Source organism: Pyrus communis, chromosome 9, assembly GCF_041283825.1.
Source record: "Pyrus communis isolate YQ-2024b chromosome 9, ASM4128382v1, whole genome shotgun sequence".
NCBI lineage: Eukaryota > Viridiplantae > Streptophyta > Magnoliopsida > Rosales > Rosaceae > Pyrus > Pyrus communis.
Genome location: NC_142573.1, coordinates 19,285,858 through 19,303,402, shown reverse-complemented (window position 1 = coordinate 19,303,402; position 17,545 = coordinate 19,285,858). Strand labels below are relative to the sequence as shown.

General features: G+C 38.4%; 2 non-coding genes across 2 annotated transcripts; both read left to right on the top strand.

Annotated features, from left to right (window-relative positions):
* The first annotated feature begins 8,386 nt into the window (after positions 1-8,386).
* LOC148694372 (small nucleolar RNA R71) lies at positions 8,387-8,497 on the top strand. Its single transcript, XR_015967093.1, has one exon. It is a non-coding gene; the product is annotated as a small nucleolar RNA R71 (small nucleolar RNA).
* Positions 8,498-17,205: 8,708 nt separating this feature from the next.
* On the top strand, positions 17,206-17,316 carry LOC148694371 (small nucleolar RNA R71). The gene has a single exon (XR_015967085.1). It is a non-coding gene; the product is annotated as a small nucleolar RNA R71 (small nucleolar RNA).
* Positions 17,317-17,545: the final 229 nt, after the last annotated feature.

Sequence of the window (17,545 nt, the reverse complement as noted above, 5' to 3'; positions counted from 1 at the left end):
ACATGCATTCACTTAACCTAGCTGTCAAAGCACATGCACTCCCATTCTTTAATCCATTGCAGCCACCATTCACCTCTTTCTCCCAAAACATTGCACATGCATTCATCATCATAACCTAGCTGTCATGTTCCCCCCATTTCACCTATAAATAAGCATCCATTGCAGCCACAATAGTCACACACTCATTCACATCTCAATTTCAGTCACAAACACTTCCATTCCATTGTACATACCACCAACACTTCCCCCTTTGTGCCGTGAGTTTCCCTTACAATCCAAACACCATCCTTCCATTTACACCACTCCCCAAACCATTCACACCACCAAACCTCACCTTAGACCTTGTGCTACAACAACGAGGAAGAGAAGAGTGCCTAAACGTTCATACAATTCAAGTTTGAGTTGTTGGAATGTTTAGGTGTTTCTTTGATTTCAATGTTTAAATTCAATTCTCTTTGTTTTGTACGTATGAGGAATGGAAGAGAAGAGTGCCTAAACGTTCATACAATTCAAGTTTGAGTTGTTGGAATGTTTAGGTGTTTCTTTGATTTCAAAGTTATGAGGAACTAAACCCCCCTTGGTTAGGGGGGGATTCAAAATATATGTTTATGCTTGCATTTTGATTTGATTACTTCTAATTGCGTTTCATAAGTTGTGGTTTCAATTTGTTTAACTGTTTGATTGATAACTTATTTATGTATGTTTAATTGAGAGTGCACGCTTAATTTTCATGCATGAATATGACGCTAGAATATAAGTGAGTTTCACCTAATAGTTACGAGCTTATATTCACAAGTAGTGGAGGTTGCTTATAAACAATCGCGTTAAACGAATTCTTGGCATAAGTTTCATGCAATCCATAGTAACGAATGCCTCGTCAACACTTATAATTTTCATAGAGCGTAATGATTCTTGCTTGTATCTCTTCTATGCATTCATGTTGAGGACTTGTGGGGAATGTTTTGAATTGTCGCATGCATCATCCAATTCAATAACGTTAGGAAGATTTGAAGGTTAATTAGTGCATCACGGTTAACTTGGGGTGTTGAGAATTCATGGTTTATTGAAATACAATTGGAAATCGTTTTATTATGCAAGTGTAACATGTATGGAGATGAACCCCTTAGCTAGGTTCCCATCCATTCATTTTCATCAAATTAATCTTTACTATCTGTTTTAACTTAGAATCTGTGCATTTTATTTAATTTCATCAAAAACCAAATCCCCCTTTACTTTATTGTCCATTTTAGTTAGAAAGTATCTTAGTTTGTGTTTCTAAGTGTTTTGATTCAAGTTGTTACATAAATTCGTCCAGATTCACCAAAGTGCTCAAAACTGCCCAGAAAGTGATTTTAAGGCAGTTTTGAGTGTTTTGGGTGATGTTTGAGTCTTTTGGTTTGTCTTAGTGTTTTAAAGTTTAGTTTTACATTCTTTGAGTCTAGTTTAGTGTTTTATATTGTGTTTTTACGTTTGAATCAAGCCATAAGCTTAAATTCGTCCAACATTGGGTTTAAGGTCAGAAACTGCCTAGTTAGTGTTTTTAGGCAGTTTTGAGTCTTTTGAACTTGTTTTGAGTCCTTTGAGTCTTTGTGAACGTTTTTAACTTTGTTTTTACGTTTTTGAGTCAAATCCAAGTGATTAACAATCCCTCCTAATCCCCGGTCCAGAACGATCCCTACTTATACATATACTACAATTTGACGAAAAGAGGGTTTAATTTGTGTGCGTATAAATCTCGCATCAAATTTTGGCGCCGTTGCCGGGGATTAGTAAATTTGCTAATTCCTTGGATTGTTTTATTTTCGTTTGTTTTTATTTCAGATTCTTATGTTGTTTTGTTTCTTGTTTTAGGTACTAGTTTATGACTCGGAGTTCTCATCCGATTCGTGAACGTATCTTGGAGTGATTGGGTTCTTCGTCCGGCTGCAAGACTTAAAAGAAAGCGCTATTTGGGAGGCAACCCAATACATTGAAAAAAAAAAAAAAAAAAAAAAAGGAAAAAAAAAAAAAAAAAAAAAAAACATGGCAGAATAATGTAACTTTCACAAAGGTTGTTTGCTTGAAGCCCCACTCCTTGGCAAAACTCTAGAAGCGGGAGTCATCGAGGCGGAAGTCATCGAGGCGGAAGCCATCGGAGCGGAAGGCATAGGAGCGGAAGGCATAGAAGCGGGAGGCATAGAAGCGGGAGGCATCGGAGCGGAAGCCATCGAAGCGGAAGGCATCGGAGCTAGAGCATTCCAGGCCTCAATACTTGGCCAAGCGCTGGATGACCCAGGAAAAATGTGCCTCTGGAAGAAAGCTGCAAGCCTTTGACGGTCACTTTGATGGTCACTTTGCATTCGACCATTGGATTCTTGCAGCTCATCAAGCTTCCTCTTCATGCCCGATGAATAGTTATTTGCAAGCACATGCAAACTTCTATTCTCGTACTTAAGCAGTTTGATCTCTTGCTTAAGACTTTCCACCTCCGCCATCAATGATTCCACCTGACGGGAGCGGGCAAGCAGGCGTTGGCCCATGTTGGACACAGAACTCGCACACTGAACACTAAGTGCGAGGGACTCTTGAACGGCCAACTCATCGGACCGTCCTGACAGCAGCCTACTATCTTTTGGAGTGAGGAGGTTCCTAGCTACTATTGTAGCTGTTGTGGCGTCCTGCATCACGGAGTCTTCACCTGTGAGAGGACCGTTAGAAGATAAGAAAGAAGGGCGCCATACATTACCTTGACGCGGCGCGCCCGTATCACTGCTAAGACTCAATTCTAAGCTAAGGTTCGATGGGTTTGCCATTTTTTTCAAAAGTGTTCAAAGAGATGGGGTGGATGGAGTTAATTCTCAAAGGGCCGGAGTCGATTTTCAAGAATGGGCAATCTTCAGAGTGTGTTTGTTGTGGTGATCGATAGCTCTATAAAAAGCCAAGGCGACGCGTCCACCGATTCAAAAAGCCGGAATTTCCGGCGTAAGTTAGGCAACGCGTTCTCGGCTTTTCAGAAAACGCGTTCAACTTTGTCAAAAGTTCACGTGGAGGTCATCATCGCAGCTACACTTTTGCCGACAAGCGTAAATTTCGGCGACGCTTTCTCTGCTTTTCAGAAAACGCGTGCGACTTTGTCAAAAGAGCTCTGACAGAGCCGCGTACGCACTACTACGTGTCGTTCAGAAATCGAAGGGGCGTCGTGCAGAAATCGAAGAGGCGTCCGTTCAGAAATCGAAGAGACGTTTGTCGACACGGGTAAAAGAACAATACCACCACTTGATATTATCTCTATATATGTCGACCTTCGTCTTTTATGGCAAGGCAAACCTGAAGAAAATGCCCAACTCTCCCTCACCTCTGAGGGTGCACTCCCAGCAAAGCCTTTCGAAATACTCAATTCTTTCTTCTTCCCCAAAGATGATACCAGATGCCTGGAGTACAGATGACCCAGGAGGAAATGGCGGATTGAAGTGTGCTGATTCATTCACCGCTTCTTCAAAAGCAAAGGTATCTCATATCATCAAGGTCAAAAGCAAAAGTATCTCATATCATGCTCTTTCCCTGTCCTTTTCTTTGTCCTTGTTCTTACTCGCATGGCAAAGTGAAAGAAGCAATCAGCCGGCACTTGGAGTCAGTCTTCCGATCTGGATCCGACTGCCTGGAATTTATTCCTGATTGCTTACCTAGCGTTGCTCTCGAGTAGTCATCTTCAACGGTTGATACACTTCCAGAGAAGGGACCACTCCTGCAAAGATTGAACAAAGAAACAGATAAAAGGGGAAAGCTCAGACCTCCAGGGGAGACCAAAAGAATCCTGCTGCCCAGTTCAAGAGTAGCACAAAGGAAAATCAACGATGGGAGGAAACCAGTTCAAGAGTAGCCTGTGGAATCACAAAGATCAAAGCCTCAATGCAATCACCAAGGAGAAGAGGGAATTTACACTCCATAACCAGATTTGCGTCCCTAAACTCTTTTTTTTGTTAGTTACATTCTGCCATGTTTAGTATGTTTAAGTGCTTTTTGTGTGTTTACTTATGCTTTGTGTGAATCTATGCTTAAAACATTGAGGACAATGTTTGATTTAAGTGTGGGGGGGTAACTAATGTTGTTAATGCAAATTCGTGGGATTTTATCACCCATAACTTCAAATGTTGTTCCTTGCTGTTTTAGGGTGTTTTTAAGTTGTTTTAGAGTGTTTTAGTATGTTTTGTTTTTATAACTCCGAAAATCACATAAAAATTTGAAAAATATGTTTTGAAAAGCCAAAAAAGAGTGTTTTGAGTCATTTTTGTGTGTTTGTGTCTTAGGGTACCTTCCAACACAATGATAAGGATTTGGTTTGTAATTGCATGACTGTTAAAAAGAGTTATAAACATAGAGAAAAGTTTGATTTACTCTTGGTATATGCTTGGTTATGGTTATAATATATGACTTCACATGCAATCATAAAAGAAAAATTCGTTTTTGTAACATGCTTGAAGGAAGGAACTCAAACAAACGCTACAACCCTGTGAGACTCGAGCCATTACCTTCTTTGGAGAGTTATTTTCTGTGATTTCTTGTTTTCTAAAGTCGTTGCATGATCTCATTATTCTTGCTTGGTTGCTAATTAGAAGGCGTTTCATCACTTAGTTCCAAATGCTAGAACTTGCATCCATTCCATTCAAAGCATGATTGCATAATATATATCAAGATGAAGTGTGTAGTGAAGCCATCAACCAAATAGCCAACCCATGCACTATATATTGTAGGTCATAATCCCCATTGAGCCATTGTTAGCCTTTGTTATTTGTTTATCCATATCATCCCTACCTAGCCTAGATTAGGACCACCCATACCCTTGTTCTTGAAGCATAGTAAGCATGATTTAGAGGGAATCCTTTCGATTATGCAAAACAACAAGTGTGGGGGAATTTGTGTGTGTGTGTTGATATGCCACAAAAAAAAGAAATAAGGCATGAGTGAGAATAAAAAGAAAAAAAGAAATTTCGTGGAAAAAGAAAAAGAAAAGAAAAAGTTGTGAAAAGAAAGAAAAAGAGTGAGAAATAAGTGAAAATAAGCTCACATGTTTGTGGTAGTTGAAGAAAGGGTCCAAAACGTTGAATATGGCCCTAAGAGTTGTGTGAATTTTCCCCTTGTGTGTCTAAGTGAGTTTCTACAATCACGAGTGATTCTAAGTGTCAAATTTCATTACTTTGCTTGTTATTGCCTAAAGAACGTTTGTTATCCTTACCTTTCATTGTTAGCCAATCACCCTTAACCCTTTACAACCCTTATGCTTCAATCTTGATCATTATGTTTTCAATAATGTGGAGTTTGGAATTGATGTAAGCATATGGTGTCCCTGGTTCTCGCATCTAATTAGTAGCATTCCTTTCATGAGATCATATTCATATACATTCCAGAAAATGCTTTCTTTGATATAACATATGTGAGTGTTAGAATTCATATTTACATCAATCTTCTCACATATAACTAGTGTAGGGTGTGTAGTCAGAAAATCTGTGTGAAAAACGAGTGCATATCTTGTAAGGATTTGAGCAAATTCTCTAAGGCATGTTACTTCATTCAAAACATGGTTTTAAATGCTTAATTGTGAAATAGTATGTGGTAACTATGAGTAAGAATGTACGTAAGTGTAAAGATGGCTAAAATCTGTGGGAATAATGATTTTTAACTTGTCATGTGCATTAGAAATCCGTGAGACGATTGTTGGAAGGTGTAGGTTGTGTTTTGTTCGTTTTGTCTAGTTTCGTGTTCTTTTGTTGTTTTGTTTTGCTCGAGGACTAGCAAAAGATAAGTGTGGGGGTATTTGATAGGAGCATATTCATGCGACTTAAATGGCTTGTTCTCGTGCATTTACGTTATGTTTCTTTAGTTATTTTAGTACTTTAAGCTATTTTCGTGTGTTTGTAGGTCCAAAGGGCTAAAGGAGCAAAAAGATGCATTTTGGAGACTTTTGGAGCACTTTTGGGCTAAGGATGGATAGCTTATGCTTGGAGCCAAAGTGTTGGACGAAATTGAAGACCTAATTGAAGACCAAAGTGTTGGAACCTTGTTCCCTTTAGTTTTAGGACATTTAAACCTTTCCTATATCCTTAGCCGTGCATAACATTCCAACATTCCACTCCTTCATTTCAGCCACACTCCCACATATCATTACTTATCATCACCACTTATCACTTATCATAATCACATATCATACACTTATCATCACCACTTATCACTTATCATAATCACATATCATCACCACTTATCACTTATCACTTATCACTTATCACTTAACATGCACCCATCACCTAACACAAAACCTTGCAGCCACATCCATTCCACTTCATTGCACATGCATCTTCATAAATCAGCACATACCCTCACTCTTTAAAACATTGCACATGCACTCATAATCATTCACACCTTGCATCCACATGCACTCCCTTTAATTTATTCAACCTAGCTGTCAAAGCACATGCACATTCACCCTAATCATTCACATACACAATCTGCCATCATTCACACATTCAATCTCACCCTAGCTGTTTTGCACATGCATTCCCACATACATTTCCACCCACATGCACCCATAATCATTCAACCATTCAGCCATTGCAGAAAATTCCACCTTTGTGCCGTGACTTTCCCTTCATTCCAGCCATTCCCACATGCATTTCCAACCCACATGCATTCCCCCTTTAATCACATGCACTCCCATCCTTTAATCATTCACAGCTACTTCTTCCATGAGTGCATCTTCTTCATCAAACTCATCTTGAGATTGACTCAAAACAGTTTGTAATGGTTCATTCGATTATGCCTGCAAGAACTTAGAGAATACCAATGAATCAAGTACATCAATGGCATAGCAATCAAGAGATGAAGAAGGATGAGAAAGAGATTCAAACACTTTGAATTGAACTGTCTCTCCTAACACTGTCATAGTGAGGAGTCCATTTTGCACATCAATGATGGTCTTGGCCGTGGCCATGAAAGGTCTCCCAAGCAATATTGGCAACTCACGATCATGTATAGGAGCTTCTTCCATGTCCAACACTACAAAATCTGCAGGCAAGATTAGTTTATCAACTTGAACTAGAATATCTTCTACTATACCTCTTGGATATTTGACAGATCTGTCTGCAAGTTGTAATGAAATGGTGGTGGCTTTCAAATCTCCCAAACCTAGTTGAAGGTACACTGAATAAGGCATTAAGTTGATGCTAGCACCCAAATCAAGCATCGCCTTCTCTACTTTCTTGTCCCCTATGGTGATGTTGATAGAGAAACTTCCTGGGTCCTTGAGCTTTGGTGGAAGTTTTCTTTGCAAAACTACACTCACATTCTCAGACACCACTACCTTCTCATGTGGTCCATACTTCCTTTTGTAGCTGTTTAACTCCTTGAAGAACTTCCCATATGTTGGCATGTTCCTAATGACATCAAGCAAAGGTAAGTTAGCATTCACTTTGCTTAGTATATCAAAAATTTCCTTAAATGACTTATCCTGCTTGCTCTTGGCAAGTCTTCCAGGGAATGGTATTGGTGGAGTGTATGGTTTCTCGGCCTTGTGAAGATTTGGTGCTTCAAATGAGGAAGTAGCATGGCTTGGTTCCTCATTTGGTTTCTCATTGTCTCCTTGAGTAACACCTGCATTCACATGATCATATTCATTAGTAACTTCATTGCCAACTCTATTATCAATAACCTTACCACTTCTAAGTGTAGTGATTGCTTTGGCTTGCTCTTGGTTCCTTTGGAGTATCACGGGTTGGCTTGGAAACTTCCCAACCTCTTTTTGGTTCAAGGCATCTGCAATCTGGTTAGGGCTGCCGAATGTTGTTGGAGAGTGCTATTTGTGGAATGTTGGAATTGCAAGGTGTTTTGGGCTAACAATTTAACCGTATCCTCTAGAGTAGTGGCAGGTTTTGGTTGGAAATTTTGGAAATTGTTGCTCTTCCACGAAAGATTGGGATGGTCTCTCCAACTTGAGTTATATGTATTGGGATACACATCATTCCTTGGCCTTTGATTGTAAGAATTCATGAGGTTCACTTGCTCTTGAACATACTCGGGGTAAGCTTCCCTAGATGGACATTGATGAGTAGGGTGGCTTGGTATGTTGCAAATGGCACACACTTCATTTGCTTTTGGCACCATGTTGAGCACGGCTTCAAGCTTCCTTTCTAGGTTAGTTACCTGCAACAAAAGCTCATGATTAGAACTTGTTTCATAGACTCGAACTTTCTTACCCCTTAAATCTTTGTGTTGAGCATTAGACCCCAACATCTCATAAATGTTATATGACTCTTGAGCATTCTTTTTCTTCAATGCTCCACCTGCTGCATTATCAACAGTTGATTGGCAATTTTGGGTTAGTCCATCATAAAAAATTTGCATTTGTAAGTGAAAAGGTAACCCATGGTGTGGACATTGTATCAAGAGCCCTTTAAAACGCTCCCAACACTCATTGAAAGGTTCTCCATCATCTTGTTTGAAGTTGACGATTTGTCCCCTTAATGTGGCTGTCTTTTGAGTGGAAAAGAATTTCTTCAAGAACTTCTTAGCCACGGCATCCCATGTAGTGAGGGAACCTGGTGTTAGAGTCATCAACCAACTCTTGGCCTTATCTTTCAAGGTGTAAGGAAACACTCTCATCCTCAAATTTGCTTCACTTACTCCCAGCAAAGGTAAACCACTCACAACATTGTTAAACTCTTTAATATGAGCTAAAGGGTCTTCATTAGGTAAGCCATAAAATGAGGGAAACATATGAAAATGTGAAGATTTGAGATCATAGTTTCTAGCTTCTGTGGGCAGCAAGATGCATGAAGGTGAATTTGGTATGATTGGTTGAGCAAAGTCCTCCAAAGCTCTAAGTTCATCTTGGTTGCCCGCCATCTCTTCCTCTCTTTCCCAATCAAATTGCTCAGATCCCTTACTTGTTGAACTAGGTGAAGTCCTTTCCTCTTCCTCACGGCTAAAGGATGAACTTGATGGCACAAAGTTGTCCAAAGTGTGGCCCTTCAACCGTTCAATTCTTTGGCCTAACTCAACAAGTCTATTTGACATATACTACCTGAAATAAACTAACACAAGTGTGAATGAAAATCAACTAGCAAAGAACAATGAAATGAACAAAAATAAACTTAAAAAACGTTTGAAAGGACTCAAGGGACTCAAAACAGATTCACAAGACTCAAAACAAGCTAAAAACTCTCAAAACTGCCTAAAAACACAAACTGGGCAGTTTTGACACTAAACTCAATTTTGGACGAAAATTAGGTTTGAGCTTGACTCAAAATGCTTCAAAACACAAGATAAGACAGATTCTAAGCCTAAAACTTAACAAAATATGGGGAGAAATTGTATTTGGACGAAATGCAATTAAATGGACAGATTATAACGAAAGCAGATTGTAAAGCAAATTGATGTAATACCAATGGATAATGGAATGGCTAAGGGATTCTTTTCCACACATGAAATGTATGCAACTTAAATCAACTTCCAGTTATCAATTTGACAAGTTATGAACCTTGACACTAATCAAAATAGCAAACAAGCAAACAAGCAATTACAAGGGACTGAAATCAGTCCCCGGCAACGGCGCCATTTTTGTTGATGTATATTTCCTTCCTAATGCTAGAATATATTTAGTATAATGGCACAAGCAAGGGTGTCGAATCCACAGGGACTAATTGGACCTATGTAACTACTTGTTTTGCAAGAACTCTAAGAAATGAATCAAACTAAACAAACTAGGCAGATTTGGAAATGAATCAAACTAGTCTAAATAGACAGATTTGTTGTTGTAACTTGAAAGCATGAGAAAATGAAGTAACACAAATAAATGAATCAACAACTAATGTAATGGGATAGTATCAATGGAAATGAAGCTAGGGATTCGGTTTCACCATTGCTCAACTAAGTCCATGTTTGTCAAGTTAGTTTGTACTCATTCATCTACCTAATTCTTGAGTTTGTTTCACTTGGATATGATCAACCATATGATGTGTGGATTTGATCAAATGTCTCTAATCATGAACCTAATTGTGATGTGCAACTTTGGTTCATAATCAAGATTATGTAATGTACAAGAAACTTTCATAAAACCAAAGGGAATAACTCGGCAGGATGTGTGCTAAACACTCCCTTCATTCATTCACATATCTACCAAGATTATGCATGCTGTGTGTTCTAATCTTGGCTACACAACTTTGTGATTAATTCAAATGATGATCAAACATTAAAATCAACACACTAAGTCACCATTAAAACAGAAAATGAAACAAGAAATAGATGGACAAACTGAGCATTCTAACTTAATTACATGGCAAACTTCATGTTTACAAAGGTTTAACATAAAAATAACTAACATGAGTAAACATAAGATTAAGAAGGAGAAACCCTTGAAGCAAAACTGATGTTGAAGTCCTTGAAGAGTTCCTTGGTGTTGCTTCTCCAAATGTGGTGCGGATGAAGATAGAATGGCTTGGTTGAATGGTTTCTGCCCTTGGGACAGAAAATGGACAGAGAATGGAGTGAAAATGGGAGAGGTTATGGGTGTGTAATGGACTGGTTGAAGAAGAAAACTTGCGGAACCCCCCCTTGGTGAAGTGAGACTTGTTTTATAGAAAGGAATGTGTCCCCAACATTCAGATTGGATCTGGAATTTGTTTAACTCAGATGGCAGAGCATAAGTCAGCTGGAATGATGGGTTTCTGAGGTAGTGGACGTATGGCATGGACAAGATCTGCAAGTATGTGTTAATGTATTTAAAGAAGCATGTGCCCTTGCTGCAACAAGTGAGTGGAACCTGCAAAGGTGAATTGGAGCACCAGAAATTGTTTGTACAAATCTGGAAATGGGAATAAAGCACATGGCATGAACAAGGAATGAGTGATTTTCTGGAATAATGGGTGAATAACAAAAGGGAAATGTGCAAGCATGTGGATTTCTGCAAAGATGAAGTATGAAGAAGGTAATGGAATGCACGGAATGAATGTTATCATGCATGTGACTGCATGTTTGGTGTTTAGAAGTGTATAATCTGACTTGCAATCATAGGGGAGTGCACGGCCAGGTTGTGATCATGGTGAAAATGTGGCTGAGTAGATTAAGTAATGGAAGTGGATGGTTTTGGCGCACAAGGGAGATGGACAAGTAGTGGAATGCACGGCCAAGGTTGTGAACATGCATGTGAATGCATGTTTTGGTGTTGGAACCACATAATTGACTTCAATGTTTTTGCCTTGTTTAAAATCACCCAATATGGCCGAATTGCAACTCTTAACACTTCACATCTTTTCTGGAATGTTTTTACTTCATTTGCTTTCCCTTTGATCCAAATTCACACTTGGCTGCACACTAACACCAAATAATGTAAAATGCAACTAGTTCAATCTAAAACAATCACAAAGACGCCAAATAAGGAGGATATAAATGCATGCAAAGTGTGACTTATCAAATACCCCCAAACCTGGTTTTTGCTAGTCCTCGAGCAAACTTAAAACTAAAACACACAAAACACAAACATCTAACTAAACCACTTTCGCTGGCCAAACGATTGCATTGAGCATGTGCAACAAGCCTTTGAACCCCTAGGTGTCCCTAGTTGGAGGAGTTGTTTCTCCTGAGGGTTTACAGTGATGACACCCACAAACATTTACAAAATCTGCAAACAACTTGGTTAATACATGCTTTAAACAAACTAATAAGAACCAATGAAGATTTTGTCATTCATTCAACTCAAAAGATTTCCACTTCAAAGAATCGTATCAATTGTAACGTATAAAGATATTTCTCCATGTCTTACAACTTCAAGGTCACCATACCCAAATGCTTCAGATAGAATTCGCCTCAACTCTACTCCTCACAGATTTCACTCAAATTTTTCACTCAGATCCTAAGGTTTAATCCCTCCACAACCATATATGAGTGAAATTATGTAAAGGGAATCAAAATTCTCACATATGAAATCTGGAATGGAAGCACATTTTCTGTGTAGATCTCATGAAATGAATCAAATGCTAAGAATATAGAAATACACACACTTATCATCACCCATGAATACATCCTCAATGATCAGTTAGGTCTTTTTCAAGATTGTAATGCAAGGCTTAGGGTATAGGTTATGAAAGATTAGATATGAAATACTAGAGTTTGGGGCATACCAAAGTGTCTTTGAGGCTCTTCCCTGGCATTTGTCTTCTTTTGTTTTTGGCGTCCAGGCCCTATGCTTTATAATGAGGCGATTTGGAATTTGTATCCACTTTGATCCTCTTTTTTTTATTTTTTTTTTTTAGAAACATTTTCAACATAGGTGCCCTCGGTACACGCCACAATCTTGTTCTAAGCTCAATTTACCTTTTTAGTTCTCATCACATTGGTATTCCCGAAACTATAAGGTATGGCTTGTAATGGGCTAGAATGGGTAGATTATGGTGTGGGTGATGAAAACAAATTAGGCTAAAGTGTTTGGCTGCAACAAGGGTGAATGGAGCACACAAATGGGTAGGATTTAAGCCTTTTAGTAGTTAAACATGCATAGCCTAACATCATCTCATTGAGTTCATTCATGAATGATACTAAATACATGGTATCTGCAAAGGAAAATGATTCTTAGCATCGTTGTAGCACAAGGTCTAGGGATAGTTTGATGGTGTGAATGGTTTGGGGGAGTGGTGGAAATGGAAGGATGGTGTTTGGATTGTAAGGGAGACTCACGGCACAAAGATGAATTAATGGTCTACTAATTGGACCTATGTAACTACTTGTTTTGCAGGAATTATACATCAACAACATAGGTGATTTCTTGTTTTCTAAAGTCGTTGCATGATCTCATTATTCTTGCTTGGTTGCTAATTAGAAGGCGTTTCATCACTTAGTTCCAAATGCTAGAACTCGCATCCATTCCATTCAAAGCATGATTGCATAATATATATCAAGATGAAGTGTGTAGTGAAGCCATCAACCAAATAGCCAACCCATGCACTTTATATTGTAGGTCATAATCCCCATTGAGCCATTGTTAGCCTTTGTTATTTGTTTATCCATATCATCCCTACCTAGCCTAGATTAGGACCACCCATACCCTTGTTCTTGAAGCATAGTAAGCATGATTTAGAGGGAATCCTTTCGATTATGCAAAACAACAAGTGTGGGGGAATTTGTGTGTGTGTGTTGATATGCAACAAAAAAAAAAAGAAATAAGGCATGAGTGAGAATAAAAAGAAAAAAAAAATTCGTGGAAAAAGAAAAAGAAAAGAAAAAGTTGTGAAAAGAAAGAAAAAGAGTATGAAATAAGTGAAAATAAGCTCACATGTTTGTGGTAGTTGAAGAAAGGGTCCAAAACGTTGAATATGGCCCTAAGAGTTGTGTGAATTTTCCCCTTGTGTGTCTAAGTGAGTTTCTGCAATCACGAGTGATTCTAAGTGTCAAATTTCATTACTTTGCTTGTTATTGCCTAAAGAACGTTTGTTATCCTTACCTTTCATTGTTAGCCAATCACCCTTAACCCGTTACAACCCTTATGCTTCTATCTTGATCATTATGTTTTCAATAATGTGGAGTTTGGAATTGATGTAAGCATATGGTGTCCCTGGTTCTCGCATCTAATTAGTAGCATTCCTTTCATGAGATCATATTCATATACATTCCAGAAAATGCTTTCTTTGATATAACATATGTGAGTGTTAGAATTCATATTTACATCAATCTTCTCACATATAACTAGTGTAGGGTGTGTAGTCAGAAAATCTGTGTGAAAAACGAGTGCATATCTTGTAAGGATTTGAGCAAATTCTCTAAGGCATGTTACTTCATTCAAAACATGGTTTTAAATGCTTAATTGTGAAATAGTATGTGGTAACTATGAGTAAGAATGTACGTAAGTGTAAAGATGGCTAAAATCTGTGGGAATAATGATTTTTAACTTGTCATGTGCATTAGAAATCCGTGAGACGATTGTTGGAAGGTGTAGGTTGTGTTTTGTTCGTTTTGTCTAGTTTCGTGCTCTTTTGTTGTTTTGTTTTGCTCGAGGACTAGCAAAAGATAAGTGTGGGGGTATTTGATAGGAGCATATTCATGTGACTTAAATAGCTTGTTCTCGTGCATTTACGTTATGTTTCTTTAGTTATTTTAGTACTTTAAGCTATTTTCGTGTGTTTGTAGGTCCAAAGGGCTAAAGGAGCAAAAAGATGCATTTTGGAGACTTTTGGAGCACTTTTGGGCTAAGGATGGATAGCTTATGCTTGGAGCCAAAGTGTTGGACGAAAATGAAGACCAAAGTGTTGGAACCTTGTTTCCTTTAGTTTTAGGACATTTAAACCTTTCCTTTATCCTTAGCCGTGCATAACATTCCAACATTCCACTCCTTCATTTCATGCACACTCCCACTTATCATCACCACATACCACTTATCATATCATACACTCAATCACTTATCACATATCACTTATCACACACCACATATCACTTACCACATATCACTTATCACATATCATTCACCACTTATCATTCACCACTTATCATTCAACCAACTTTGCACATGCATTTATCATAACCATGCCGTGCATCCCCTTTGCATTTCATTCATTCCACATGCACCCAGAAATCACATCCATGCCGTGAGTTCCCATTGCATTTCCAACTTTGCACATGCATTCACTCACCACAAACAAGTCACATGCATTCATCAACATATCTAGCTGTCATTCACATGCATTTCATTCATCATTTCCACCCACATGCACTTTAATCATTCAACCATGCACCATTCAAACATACACCCAAACAACCACCAGAAATCTGCCCATGCCGTGGCTCCTCCTCCAGATTTCCAGCATCCCATAATCATTCACACCCCTTTAATCCACATGCAATCTTCCACATCCCTCACCAAGAAATCATTCAAACACATGCATCCATAATCATTTCTTCATCCTTGCCGTGGGTTCCTATCCCATTTCAGATTATCATTCCACTTCATTCACATGCATTCATCATCATTCACCACATCTTGGCAGCTTTCACATGCACACACATGCATTTTCAGCACCAACAACACTCATTGCCGTGCACATTCACTCACCATACCATTCCAGCATTTGCACATGCAACCTAGCTTTCATGTTCCCCCATTTCACCTATAAATACTCATTCATACACTCTTCCATAATCATCCATCCATTGCAGAAATGTAGACCATTAATTCATCTTTGTGCCGTGAGTCTCCCTTACAATCCAAACACCATCCTTCCATTTCCACCACTCCCCAAAACCATTCACACCATCAAACTATCCCTAGACCTTGTGCTACAACGAAGAGGAAGAGAAGAGTGCCTAAACGTTCATACAATTCAAGCTTGAGTTGTTGGAATGTTTAGGTGTTTCTTTGATTTCTATGTTTAATTTCAATACTCTTTGTTTTGTACGAATGAGGCATGGAAGAGAAGAGTGCCTAAACGTTCATACAATTCAAGTTTGAGTTGTTGGAATGTTTAGGTGTTTCTTTGATTCTCTTTGTTTTGTACCATGAGGAACTTCCTCTTTCGACATCAGTTTTGCTTCAAGGGTTCTTTCTTCTTAATCCTATGTTCACTCATGTTATATATTTTTATGTCAAACCTTTTGTAAACATGAAGTGTAACTAATATCTCTCTAGGGATTCGATGTAGCCTTGCAAGATTGCCATGTAGTTAATTCAGAATTCTCATTTAATCTATCTATTTCTTGTTTCATTCTCCGATTTAATTGTGACTTAGTGTGTTAATTTTAGTGCTTGATCATCATTTGAATTAACCACAGGTTGTTTAGCCAAGATTAAAGCACACATCATGCATAATCTTGGTGGATATGTGAATGAATGAAGGGAATGTTTTGCAAACATCCTGCCGAGTGTTCCCTTTGGTTTTGTGAAAGTTTCTTATGCACTACATATTCTTGATTAGGAACCAAAGTTGCACATCACAATTAGGTTCTTGATTAGGGATATTTGATCAAGTCCACACATCATATGGCTGATCATATCTAAGTGAAACAAACCCAAGAAATAAGTAGAGGGATGAGTATAATCTGACTTAACAAGCATGGATTTGGCTTAGCAATGGTGAAATCGAATCTCTAGCTTCATCTCTATTTGTGCTATCTCATTTCATTAGTTGTTGATTCATTTATTTGTGTCTACTTCATTTTCTTGTGCTTTCAAGTTACAACAACAAATCTGCCTAAATTGATTAGTTTATTTCTCTTATAGAGTTTTTGCAAAACAAGTAGTTGTTTAGGTCCAATTAGTCCCTGTGGATTCGACATCCTTACTTGTGCCATTATACTAAAAATATTCTAGCACGAAGAAGGAAAACTTCAACACCATTTCATCAATTTCATATTTACTTTCTGTCTTAGTGTTTTAACGTTTAGTTTCGCATTCTTTGAGTCTAGTTTAGTGTTTTATATTGTTTTTACGTTTTTTTTGAGTCAGTTTCCAAGTGATTAACAATCCCTCCTAATCCCCGGTCCAGAACGATCCCTACTTATACTTATACTCCAATTGATAAAAAGAGGGTTTAATTTGTGTGCGTATAAATCTTCGCATCAAATTTTGGCGCCGTTGCCGGGGATTAGGAAATGAATCAAACTAGTCTAAATAGACAGATTTGTTGTTGGAGAGTGCTATTTGTGGAATGTTGGAATTGCAAGGTGTTTTGGGCTAACAATTTAACCGTATCCTCTAGAGTAGTGGCAGGTTTTGGTTGGAAATTTTGGAAATTGTTGCTCTTCCACGAAAGATTGGGATGGTCTCTCCAACTTGAGTTATATGTATTGGGATACACATCATTCCTTGGCCTTTGATTGTAAGAATTCATGAGGTTCACTTGTTCTTGAACATACTCGGGGTAAGCTTCCCTAGATGGACATTGGTGAGTAGGATGGCTTGGTATGTTGCAAATAGCACACACTTCATTAGCTTTTGGCACCATGTTGAGCACGGATTCAAGCTTCCTTTCTAGGTTAGCTACCTGCAACAAAAGCTCATGATTAGAACTTGTTTCATAGACTCCAACTTTCTTACCCCTTAAATCTTTGTGTTGAGCATTAGACCCCAACATCTCATAAATGTTATATGACTCTTGAGCATTCTTTTTCTTCAATGCTCCACCTGCTGCATTATCAACAGTTGATTGGCAATTTTGGGTTAGTCCATCATAAAAAATTTGCATTTGTAAGTGAAAAGGTAACCCATGGTGTGGACATTGTATCAAGAGCCCTTTAAAACGCTCCCAACACTCATTGAAAGGTTCTCCATCATCTTGTTTGAAGTTGAAGATTTGTCCCCTTAATGTGGCTGTCTTTTGAGTGGAAAAGAATTTCTCCAAGAACTTCTTAGCCACGGCATCCCATGTAGTGAGGGAACCTGGTGTTAGAGTCATCAACCAACTCTTGGCCTTATCTTTCAAGGTGTAAGGAAACACTCTCATCCTCAAATTCGCTTCACTCACTCCCTGCAAAGGTAAACCACTCACAACATTGTAAAATTCTTTAATATGAGCTAAAGGGTCTTCATTAGGTAAGCCAT